This window comes from Lineus longissimus, chromosome 17 (assembly GCF_910592395.1).
Source record: "Lineus longissimus chromosome 17, tnLinLong1.2, whole genome shotgun sequence".
Classification (NCBI taxonomy): Eukaryota; Metazoa; Nemertea; class Pilidiophora; order Heteronemertea; family Lineidae; genus Lineus; species Lineus longissimus.
The window spans coordinates 11,814,157-11,827,510 of record NC_088324.1 but is presented as its reverse complement, the minus strand read 5'-3'; the positions used below and the strand labels follow the sequence as shown (position 1 = coordinate 11,827,510).

General features: G+C 40.1%; 1 protein-coding gene across 1 annotated transcript in view; it reads left to right on the top strand.

The window, feature by feature from the left end:
* The window catches only part of LOC135501828 (discoidin domain-containing receptor tyrosine kinase B-like), a 62,342-nt gene that overhangs the window by 26,678 nt on the left and 22,310 nt on the right, over nucleotides 1-13,354 (top strand). The window lies entirely within an intron of this gene.

Genomic DNA, 13,354 nt, shown 5'->3' with positions numbered 1-13,354 from the left:
AATTAATGTGATGCACCCCTCTCTTCAGTGATGTCGTCATTTATGACCAATTTATGGAATTAGGGTTTGATACCACTGACATTCTTCTTCCAGTAAGTGCATGGATAGCGGACTAAGTAGGAGAATCAATCTCGTAGATAGATGTTACGGGTTACGGTTTTTATGTACTTTGTATGCAGATCCATCCTTGCAACAATTCACTAAAGTGAGGCAGATTGCTGGCTACCATTCTTGCCTGACGTCACACTCTGTGGAGACTGGCATACAATTTGCATGAAGCAGGCACTTGAAATTGATTGCAACTTCAAAAGGAGCTGTTTAAGTTTCAATCTACTTAAGTTGTACTATAGTGCCATTGCAATGAAGTTTTTTCGATTTTTGTGTGGTACATGTACGTGAAATTGCTAGATTGAGGTTTCATTTAAAACATAGCAAGTATGGACATGTATATGTACATGGCACTGGCAGCACCAGGTCTAAGTCAGATGGAGACCGGAGTTCAGACTATGACTTCCAGTTTCTAAGGGTTTTCCCTCATTATTCCGAAACACTGACATATACATGTACATTAACACTTTTTCCTGTGTTTCTGATATGGTCTCTCTAGCCGTCTATCGTATGGAAACGCTGAAATAGGGGAAAAAACCAAAAACATCATGCCCGGGTCTACACTTACGCTTTCTCATTGCAAATACAGGGAAGTGTATTGTTGAGGAGGCTAGGATGGAGTTGTAAGTACCTCCTCTGCCTCTTGCTAATTTCTTTAAAGACTGCGGCGATGTACAGTTTCAAAAGCAGTGCCCTCAACATGTCACTGTTAGTTAGCCAAGCGTTGGTGAGAGGACTTTGCATTTCATTAGCTATTTCGCCACGGAAGACTTACACCCATTGAATAGTTTCTTATTTGCACCATCGATCTTAGGAAGTCCCCCAATATTACTTTATCTTTACGCAGGCAGCGGTCTATGCAATCATAGCCAGGGTGGCGTAACCACAAAATCTCAAGCACCTCTTCTATTTACCGAGTCGACTTTGGGTTCAAATGATGTTTACAGATGCTCTCCTGGCATATTGCGATAGTGATGAACGTTTGCTGGTTATCTAGACCTGACGTCTGTCGTAAAAAGATCGGTTTGAAGGACATTTTGCGTGTCACCTACATGTATATCAAAATGAGGTGTCTGTTGGTTTCACATGGATTGACACGTTACTCTTCGTCTCTCGGTATCATTCTTAATCGCTGACATTTGTACAATGTTGGCCTACTGAGGTTATTATATCAGAGTAATACATCCGAAAAGCATTAACAGAAAATGAAAATTGTCCGAGGGTCTGTCGAACCAGACCATTTTAACTCAAGGAAATGAAATGAACCAATAAATAGGATGCACTTTTGCCTAAAATAAACTAAATCTGTGTGTTCATAGTAAAATGTGACCTCGTACTGCAAATTTACCTGAATAGGTACAATATGTGGTGAACTTCGATCCAACCTCTCAGATATCTATTAATGACTGTGAGTAAACACCTTAACGAGGTGACTCAAATATGACAAATTGTCCTAGCAACACGATCCACTTCCATCGGTAAAAAACAGATGGAAGGTAAATCAGGAAGGGGGTCATCTCAATGAGATAACATGCTTTTGGAACCTTGCGAACTCAAATCAAAAGGTTACGAGTGGTATATATCGGGATGAAAAACTAACCACATTCATGTGACAAACAGTCGGCTGATGATATTAGAATAAGAAAATGGTGTACACCAGGCGGTTGCCATTTTGGAATAAGGAAGCCAGCAGTGATTGGTAAACTTGCAGAAGCCGCGTCCGTACGATCGAGATCAAAATCCGGACACGCAAGAGTTCGTGATCATGATGACGATTCGAGATCTAAGGATGAGCCACAGTTGAGGTGATTCAATCACGACATACCCAGGACCCAATGTTCACGGAGTATCCGTCCGTTCATGCATCCTGTGATCACCGGAGATGCATGTTATCTCAAGTAGACTCTCCCTCCCTTGGATGTGCTAACCGAAATAATAGGGTTTCATCACCAAATGTTACGAGAGTTTGTTAATGGATTTCCGAACCCCAAGGTCGAACGGAGACCAGCGTATTAACGCTAGCACACTCTCACTCCCTTGGATGCGCCCACCGAAATAATAAGTGTTAACACGAGCATACCGCTCATCCCCAAAGAGCATGTGTTCACTGAAACAAATCACATGATCGCTGAACATCGATGTCTGGCCATCAATTTCTCCCCTGTCACCAATCGCGTCGCATCGATCTTGGAGTAATCTTGAACAAATCGTTTATCAGTTGGTGACATTTACTATCACTCGGTAGAATCGATTCCGGGCAATAACCGTATTGACGGTTTCATGGTTCGGAGAAATTAATCATCAGTTCGGAGATGATATTTTCGTTTGGATGATCACCAGATGTTCATGTGGAATTGAAAAAAGAGGTATCACGATGAGGACACTTTAGAGTGTTCTTCTTTGCAGTCTGAAATCAGTGTGTGTTCTTCAGTTTATAAAAGTTCGAGTTCAGGGGGTTTCAAGATAAAGATCATATTGATAATAATGATAATAATAATAATAATACTAATAATACTATATGTACATGAATGAATAAAAAGGAAATGAAGAGAAAAAGAATGTTTGAATACCTGGGAGTCGAACCCGTGACCACCAGATCGAAAGTCCAGCATTCTAACCGTTGAGCCACACACGTTTTCATGTTAGAGTGGAGATTTTCTTCGCCTGTAATAGCAGGCTATGGCCATATGAACATTGCGTGAAATAGAGCGAGATTTTTATTTCACACAAGCTTCAGAATTAGTTGAGAATTTTTTGTGTGGTTGCCACTTTGATGGAGAACCTGCCAGCGATAAATTATAGTTGTTTTTAATCAAACGCTGTCTTAGCTGGTTCCCACTTTTTGTTGTGGGAAACCATGTTTTGATTATATTGTGCCAGCTTATACAGGTGATGAATCTGTAAGCACTTCTTCCAAGAAATTTGAAGGGAAAATCGTGGGGCAGTTATGGATTGACAAGGAGGACCGAGGATAGGACACTTTTTCTTACATGTCCTGTAGTAGATTGGCTGAGAGATTTCGGCACACTCTTGACGCTATTAGAAAACTTACATAAAGATAAAGTTTGTGGAACCAATGATGTCAGCAATGGCGGATTTGCACTAAAGTTAGTGTCGATTCTCTTGGAGTCAAGTCTTACAGACTTAAAGTAACTCTGCATCATTTGAATAAGAATGCACTTCTTCAAAAATTCGTACAGAATATCGTTTTAGCATGACCGATATGTGTACATAAGTTAATATTGCCACCCGAACTAGCCTGACAATATTTGTGTACAACCTCTTTGAAAAGCTCATACATCGGGTCTTCTTATTGTCCCAAAGCGTGAGAAGATATCCTCCAATATCAGAACTTCAGTTTATTTCATATTAAGGGTAAAATATTTGATCTGACGCGAAATTAAACTCTGGGTCTAAAATGTGGGAGGAGGTTCTGTTTAGTCTATGAAAAGTCGTATCGACAGGAAGTCTTTATAAAATGTTGGTTTGTGATTTTAGTGGTTCTCGTTTGATAAGAGGGAAATACTTTTTATGTCTGGGCCTTATTGTAAATGCTATCTTGGCTTTAACTTTAACTTAGCACTATCTCGTTCAAATAAACCCATCAGACTTCGCCAACAGAAAGTTCACTTGGCCCAGGATACTGCCCGGTCCATCAATAGCTTTGTATACTCGTAACATGTTGTCAGTTATAAATCCAGATCACCGATAATATAAACTGGACTTTGACAAACTGTTTTCAGTTAGAAATACAGATAAACGACGACTTAAAAGTCAACTTTTAGATGGATAACCTTGTGCTAATGGAAGGCCGAGGCAACAGAGACATATGACGAAAGACTAATCTGATGCTAGCCGCGCAAGTATCTAAAACATCGAGAATAACTTCATTTGTTTTTGTTCTTTTTTAACTTGGCTTTGACTTATAGCTGGTTAATGTCTTTCTAGTAATGGGCTGCTATTTCATTTCAAAGCAATGCAGGCCGTCATTTCGACGCCGTGACGGTGGCTAAGTGGCTCATATGGTGCTTATAGCTATAGCTGATGGTCGGATATCAGGGCTAAGCTCTTACAAAGCGAAGGCGTGACGAAGTCTTCTATCCGATCATGGGAACGTGTAAAAGGCAGATTAGCTTAAACACCAACTTTTAACTTTTCGCCTTTTAGAGCTGTATGATCAAGTCTGCCGAAAGAAAGATTAAGACATCATTTGTATGAGTTGCTTTTAGAAGAAGCTCACTGGACATGTAGAGAAACAGCGGCAGCAGCAGCAGCTTTTGTTACACGATTGTATCACTGATTCCGTGTTTGGTGGCCTATCAGAATTTTGCCAGGTCTTCGGCCTCGGGTAGTGACTTCGTTACTCCCTTAATAATGGCTTTCTGCCTGGCCGATTATAATCATCAGGCAACCCGCTAACTACATACTCAATAGAAGGACCGATAGCTGGACACATGCATTAGCAAATAACCTCATGAGGATATTTGGCTGAAACATGAAGATGCTTGAGCGCCAGCAAAGATTGACGGTGCTCTAATCATTTCAAGCGAATTGCAGCCGACCTTATCGCCATAACTGCTTTGTCAATATGGCCTCCGCAATCGACCATTTTGTAGATCTCGTGGTAATTTTCGATATCTTGAAGAAGCCCAGATACAAACCTAACCAAATTGACAACATGGATGGCGCTTGACAGAAATTGAATTTCGGGACTGTGTCTATAAAAGGCAGCGTGTTCGTCCGCGTAAATAACGAGAATATAGTTCCATGTCCCATCAATAACCCTGGCATATTGGGAAGTGAGTTTGGTGCAATTTATGGCCATATATTGATTTGTTTGGGTCGAGTTATCGTTCTCATGTTTATATGAAGTTATCGCAATTTCTTTAGCTTGTCCCAATCGGATATTTCTCATAGATGTCCTAATCGGGTAGCCGTCTTGATGTGTCTGTCCCGATTAATTTTGATTGGAGGATTGTTGCGCGGCGTATAGTTGTTGGAGTGCCGAACGCCTGACCGAGAAGTTGCAAGTTTTATATATATATATATCTGATAATCGTTTGATCAGGTTGAGAAAATCAGAATAGAGGCAAGACGCGATGTTAACCACTGCTACACGTCTTCTCCATTCCCTCTTTTTTATTGCTCTTCTACGGCAAAGTTTAGACCGACTGTAAATCGTGTGAATCATATTTTTGATCGTTTCAATAAATGCCCATAGTTTGCCCGCCTTCCCCAGCTGGGGGAGTGGGCAACTTCCCTTTAGAAAATGCAGATTTTGGCCCTTTTGGAAAAGGCAAATATGGCCCTGGATACGATGCGGATGCACAGTGATTTCGCAGAACTTTTAAGGATTTCAAGGACGTGATAAACAATAACTGAATTGGCGCTTGATTTTTTATCATGTCTATATGATACCATGACCCAAGAGAAGGATATTTATTGCACCATCAGAAATAACATGAAAAATTTAGATACCATTGTTATAAGGCTAAACCCATGGGCACCACGTCCATCATAAAGCAACTAAATGTCGTTCGGTCGCATTAGTGAAATTAATAAATGCATTCGGGTATTGTATCTGGTTATTATAGTCACATAACCTAAGCCGTGGATCTTTATGTTTTTGTCAGGGGCATGTAAATCTCTGTTCTATGACTAAAATATGGAGAAACCTCTCGGTATGACATCATATCATGATATTCCGATTATTTCATCACGACACAGCTGTCAAGACCATGTTCAATCGTCGATTTCATTTTGAACACAATGTCAGACAATTAACGAACGTGTGGGCCGTTGAATGTAACAATCGTTCAGAAAATTGATGATGCTTTCTTTCTGAGGCGAACTGTGATGGGTAAAAAGTGGAGCAGAGCATCGTTTAATGCGTCTGTCTTGCTACTTGACCGTGCGGTATAATCTGACCAACATCAAGTTACTTATTCCGATTGCTTTGGCAAATGTCTCGTCTACAGGGAATTGAATTGGCTGTCCAATATTATGACATGAATAATGGCCAGTTAGTATAGTTCAGTACAGTTTCTTTTGCGGACAAGAAAGGAAATTTGTGTGACTGTCTGTACGTGAATATGTTTTCCAGGGACAAAATAGGTCGATGGCATGCTCTCTGTCGTCCATTCCCTTTCCTTGCAATCTATGATGGCTGTTGAAAGGACCATTCCTTGATAGTTTTTGAAGCGGACTGTTCTCCAAGATGGCGACCACTGAATGTCAATAGTTGAGTAGTATCGTCAACTTGAAAGATGCTCAGAAACTATTTCAACCACTGAAACCTATCAAGAGGTAAAATTGGCTCTCACGACTGATTGGTATTTGGTATTCTTTGGCAACCGATTTCCCGACTACTCCAATAAATCTGGCAACTGCTCGAATTAAGTGCGTTTTGGAATCTGGACACAACAGTTTGTCTCGAAGCCAGATGCAATACTGCGCCAAATCTGTTTTAAGTTTCAATCAAGAGTCACCCTTGACTATTTCATTTTGGCAGAAGTATGCAAAAAACCCATATTGCAATTTGAAGCAGGCTGAAGAGGCTTGAGCCCTGCATGAGACGAATCAGGAAATCGGATATGAAAAGGCTCCATCTCTGGTAGTTAACCTATAAGCTATAAACTTTATGAAATTTTGATCTAGTTGACTGCATTTTATGAGGCGCATCCGTATGCATAGTGATACCTCAAATAGATTACAAAAAGACTGCGCTAAAAAACAATAAGTCTGATGTAGGTTTCTGAACTAAAATCAATTTATATAATGAACAATGCGTTTAAAAGTAAATATCGAAGAAATTATGCTCTTTGATGGTTGTTGATATCGAACCACGGCAGAGGTGATGGGTTGCCACACGATACGAAAGCCCTGTTTCCCAGTTCTTGTCACGGGATCTCAAACAAATGCGTCCCGGGTCAAGGCTTTTTTTAAACACCGATTTGATACTGCTGTGTTCGTTTATACAAACACACTCAGTACGGGAGTGTCACACACTTTCTAGTCGGGAAAACTTTACCGCGGAGTGAGGCAAGAATAGTACATTTCACGTTTTCAAGTAAGCACTTAGTAATCAAATGTTTATGAGCCCCAAACCAGAGTGAGGGGCCCCTCAATTCCATCTTTGACTTATTGTCTATATTTCAAGTGGATAATGACAAACAGTATGACAATGGCGAGCCAAACGGATATCAGATTAGTCGTTGTGAAGTACCTCATTTGCATGGTTGTTCAATGAGTTGCATTCCGATAATGACATTTTCAATTGACTCTGGTCGTAACGTTGGCAGAATTATTTGTCCATTACAATAATCATGCTTAGCCCCATCATCCGTTCTCGACTTTGTAGAAGTGAAATCAACCTAATTTCCTTCTAATCAAGCCAACAATACTTCTGACAGCTAAACCTATGCTTGCTGTATCCTGCAGCCACCGCAAGGAAAACCCAAACTCCGCCTCAGAATGCCGCGTATTATTGACTTCTCCCGTAATTTATTAGATTACACGGTAACCAAATTTTCTCTTCCTTTGTGTGTTTTCAATCCGTATTCCTATTTGTTGGCTTTGGTTTGAGGCTGACGCATGCGTTCAACTTTATTGCTGGCGAAATATTTCACACTTCGCAATGCCTGATGCGGAGACCTCACCAGCCATGCTACTATCAGCGACCGACCCAAGCCCAGCGCCTACCAGCTACCGATATCACCATGAAGATTCAGAATATCTTTCCATAACCAAGATCCAATCTACCAGTTGTTTGGTTGGAAAACATTAAGGCAATGCTAGGGACTATCCAAAGTCACTGGAGGCTCATCTGCTAAAAACCAAAATTAATTTGGCAGCCGAAAGCATCTGTATATAAGATTCTTTTTCTACTCATATTTATACAATGTTCTTGTTGGCTGATAAAGCATCCAGGGACGTGTAGTCCCAGCAAGACTTCGTGATCGCGGGTCAAGGGGCTCATATAACAAAGCTAACCCGATCGCCTGTAACTTTTGATGGAAGGTTCTAGATTGTGATTCAATTTACACTCTCAGTCTAATATTATGACTGGTATAACAGACATGTTCAGAAGTAACACCATCAGTGAGCAGCTCCTAAATGTTTTATCCGTTTGTAGTCTGACCAATCTATCGGTCGAAGTTTGCAAGATATTAGTATTGCCAGGTTCTTCTGCATTGGTCGAGATCAAATGGCATGCTACTTAAGTATCGGCTCCCATTCTGCTCTGATATGCCATTTTGTTAGACCAAAAGATCAGCCTGGAATCTAATCGCCTTTTTAAAAGAATACATCGACGAAACCAACTGCATGAGAGCAACCAAGTCACTTGCCATCAGAACTTTTTCAAAATGTTCAAGTCCTCAGTGGTTTATCAGACAGAAATGATGCCAGATGATTTATCACGTATTGTAAAAGGACCGTCAGAATCGGACTGGAATCTAATTCTCTTTTTAATCACGTGGCAGTAATGGTACAAACTGCTACAGTGCAAAATAGTTCTTTTCCCCCGATTTTTCCAAACACCAACATTCCATGCTAAGTACGGTCACATCGGACCAAATAATAAGAGCTTTTGTTTCCCAGACAATATTGACATGCCGCACAATCTAATATCATCAATGTTTATATGGTTGTGCCATCCCAAGGCGTTTAGACCAGGCAATCAACTCCACAGTGGGCCATTTCATTTAGGAGAAGCGGACGTCAATGTCCACCCTGGAGGCAATCAAAGGCCCACAAGAGATAGCAGAATCTCTTGGTCAATACATATATTATGCCATTAGGACGGAAGTAAAAGAATAGTCGGAATCACTATTACTTAGTTAATTTTTTTCTATGTGAATATGTTTACCATTTTGAGATTGAGTACATCTCGTTCTGTTCGAAAGACACACCAATCACAGATGTTGCAAGAATGTGATCATTAAAGTGCTGTTCATAAAAGAACCAGTTAATAACATGTTGGCAACTACTCAGCCCCAGTTCTCCATACAGGTCAGGGGTGATGAAAAGATAACATGGTCAATAAGCCGATTTAAAGCACTGAACCTAGCAGTCCTAGTGAATTTTCCACAAGCCCCGTTGTCGGTTTTGCCTATTTTCTCAAAATGGATGGAAAACTGACCCTTGACCATCTTTTTGCACCATGCACTGCATATCTAATTCCCATTTCGTAAAAATGGTAAATACCCGAAGATCTTTTTTATCACTTACGCCGCGACAACACTGAATAAGTATTACTGAATGCGGCGGCGGCAGTGTAAACTAAAATATTCAGTTATATTTGAGAGAAAAAAACGTGATATGTTGATTCTTATAATTACAATCAAATACTTCAGCAATGTAGAGCTACATGTAAGATGTTTGACTTGATTGCTTTTCGTCGATGAACGCATTATGACTAACTTCTGCACTTCTTGTTTGCATCTGCGTCATATTTAGAAAAATAATATCTGTTTTCTTGCAAAGCGACACTGTATGAAAAAGGACTTGATTCTTTTTATAAACCTTTAGTAATACTAACTACTGATGACGCCAAGGCTTACTTGGTTAGAGCTGTTGAAGATCGTCGAGATTCTGGAGTAATGCATTCACCACCATGCAGCATGAACTATAAAAAAATATTTTTTCTCATAATATAGAGAGCGGAGTATATTGAAAACCACTGGTTATACCAGGATGCCCTTAACGTAGACAAGATCAATACGTCCAAAGAGAAGTGCGCATTTCCAAATCGCCTAGAACATTCGTCAACAGGTTCTATTGCTGGTACCTCCAACAGATTATGTTACTGGTACATCACACAACAATTCAACTTAATCCTTTATATAACAGACTACTTGATATTCAACTGGAGTTCTTCGATCTAAAAGCGATACAACATCAATTTCATCCTTGAAGAATCTATACCATCCTACCATTGCGCTTTTAATCCGAGTCGCTTTATGTCGACGCAAAATAAACATGTCGCCTTGGTTTTGCAACTCAATGATGGCTGCCGTCGATCACTAGTCTAAGACTATTGATAAAAGTCTCTGGATAAATAACGCTCTCACGGGATCTTGTGGTATTTTGTATGCCAGGGGTAGCACTAACCCTATTCCTACATGTTCGCAGTGTTGTTCTTATTGAGTGTCTCACTAAATCTGATAATTTATTCTTTTACAAAACAACAACAACTTGGGTAAGATTGATCACTTCTCATGTTCGAGAAACGAGATGTGGTCCCACGACTCAATGCAGGGCTGCTTTGACTCACCACCCCAATTTAAAGTAAAACAAACAACACTGAAGAAGATATAGAGGTAGACACGATGTTTGCCCTTTCAAAACAAAAGTCACACTATAGTATCAATAGTTTAGCATACACAGTCATCCTGCCTCCGTTGGAGGATTATGTAGTACAAGTCCTCCTAAAGAACAAGGTGCATGAGGATGACCTTGCGTTTGGCATATACATTTGTGACAATTTCAAAACTTAGACAAACAGTTGAGTACTTAAGCTAGTTCAACTCTTTCATCAAAACTCATCTCAGTTCTTCACTTGACATCATGTCATAAGTTGCAAAACGTTGCCTATAGAAAATATGCTGACATAAATCGATACATGTTGTATGAACTGATCACTAAAGCTGCACAGAGTTAAGTGATTCTGATAGTAATAAGCAGAGAACTCAAGAGCATAGGCAAACATACGCCACAATGACGACTATGAATATATAACTCAAATATTTCCCTCTGTGGCTTTCACTTGAAACTTCTATTCGCTATGACAATCGCTCAGTTAATTTGACTTCGGATTTATTTCAATATGATGGGTCTGTTTAAGTCGGGATGTTAGCTGGAGCTGGAGCCGGGACGTATCAGTGTGATGTACACTCCAAAAGGAGTGGCGTCATTCAAATGCATGGTACCTATTTCAACCTAAGCGTATATATAGGATGATAATTTCGCGACCCACTCCCTGCTTATGATGCATCATATACCGCAGCAATATATACATGTACCCACAGAGAGTTTTGGACCAGAAAATATGTCAAGTGATCGAACTTTATTATGCGCTAAACCACCAGCATGAACAATCCTCCACCAGCTATTTTAGGGCAGATCGATCACCGCTGCCCACTTTTGCAGCAGATATGGTATGCAATAGTCACCACTTAACTAAATTCAAGTGCCCTTAAAAATCACCCCAAATTTAACTTCCACTAAAGTACTTTTGCCGAAACTACCTCCGATTCCTACAACAAAAGGTCTAAGTACGGAAATTATCATGATGAAAAAAAGCCATCCTTAAAGTTATCATTGTTGTGTTGCACGGAAAGAGGCTTTAACATGAAGTACAGTACAGGATTCTTAACTGAATTTGGTATCAATTATTCTGAGGTTGGAGTTAGAACCTGTAGCTGGTTCATTAATTGCTTACGATCCTTAAAACTGTCATCACTGTGGTTATATTTTACCCGATATGTAGAGGGAAAGTACAGTTAAGTTGGCTTAAGTATGCAAAAATGCACAAAGTCGAGACACATCTCTAGTCTAGCCACCGTTGTTTGCTTTTTAATATCTGAAAAAAAACAGCCACAAACCGATGACCCAGGCGCTAAGAGCCGAATCGAATATTCTTCATTCTCACTGGAAGGCAATTGAGGCCCAACTTAAGGAACTTAATCTAATTGAATTATTCCACTGACAATAATGGAGATGCAAGGAAGTGTGTTGATGCCGATACTTCTCATTATAATACGTCTGCAGATCGTCAAGGATGCTAATGCTATCAGACAAGGAGAAGGGCTCTTTTTCACTGTTCAGTAATGCACCTAGTTTGCATGAGGAGAGTATTATAATTGAAAAACCTGTTATACGAAGATGGACAAGAAGGCGTGACGGACTTTTTTATATCAAGACGTTTTGGGGTCAATAATGGGATACAAGTAAGCCATGTTAATGCGGATGCATCGACTGTTTGTGCGCTAGTTCCGCCAAACTATCACAAACACTTGGGCAGACGAGAATTAAAAGTGAACGAGCATCCGTTGTGATATCACTTTTCACAAAGTTGTCAATGGTAAAATTGCGTTCAACAATTTGTCTAAAACACACTCGATTGGTCTTTCATGGCTCCCTCTTCCGCCCATACCTCCGTCGGATCATTCAATCACAATAACACATTAATAGAACGACAACGCGGCAACCACCCCCATTAAGAATTAAACTGGTGAATAATATGCGCATCATCATTATTAATCCTGTCTTCGATTGTGAAGGACGTAATTCAATTCACGGGGGAGCTTACTGAAGCTGTCTTGAATATGAAGGAGCGCATTACCAAATAGAAGCGCACAGAGGCTGTTTGTCTTTGTTTTCCCATTACGAGAGAAGCGGAACGCCTGACAATCACAGAGCAAACTAGCATATTTCTAATAAGAAGCTCCAATTTCATGTTGGCATTCTCGTTTAAACGGATTTCTTGAACGCGAAAATGTACTATGATCTCACGATCATTTGCAATATGAAATAATTTTACAAGAGGAAGGTCATCAAGCTGAAAGGTCTCTCATTCTTGCATGTTGACCACAACTCCTGAAGACAGTCAAGACTTTTAAATTACGATCCTCTCCCAATCCAACTTATACCTCATTCTACCACCGAAACCAATGAGAATATCTTGTTCATTTCTTCTGAAGATAATCCCAATCATGGTAAGTTTGGTGTCCTGTCCAAATACCAGAATGAACACGAATTAATCTAAGAAGATAGAATAGTACTGTCCAAATATCAAATCTTGTCCTGGAGATTGCAGGAGGTTTTGTTATCGAGTACACTGGGTTGAGATTGTTGAGGATGACGACTTGGCACGAACTGCCTGGTTTCGTCGGTCCTTTGTATTCCAATCGTTCAGTGGATGCCAATTCAAAACTCATCACAGTCTATTATTAGACGGTAGACAAGACTTAAACAGGCAGATGACCACCAATCGTCTCAGCTTTGACAAATAAGAGGATAATCCACTTTCTATCAATTCCTACTGATGAACGACGTGACCAGCTTCTACACGGTAATTGCGAAGCAACTTTTGGTGTCTCAGGTATGATCTATACCTGATCATGTACACGACTCATTTGATTCATCCTTCACTCTCCGCAAAGAAAAAAAGAGCCATTTATTCTGTACAGACTCAATAAAGGGGAGGGCATTTGACAAGTTTTGATCCATTTTGCGTAGGTGT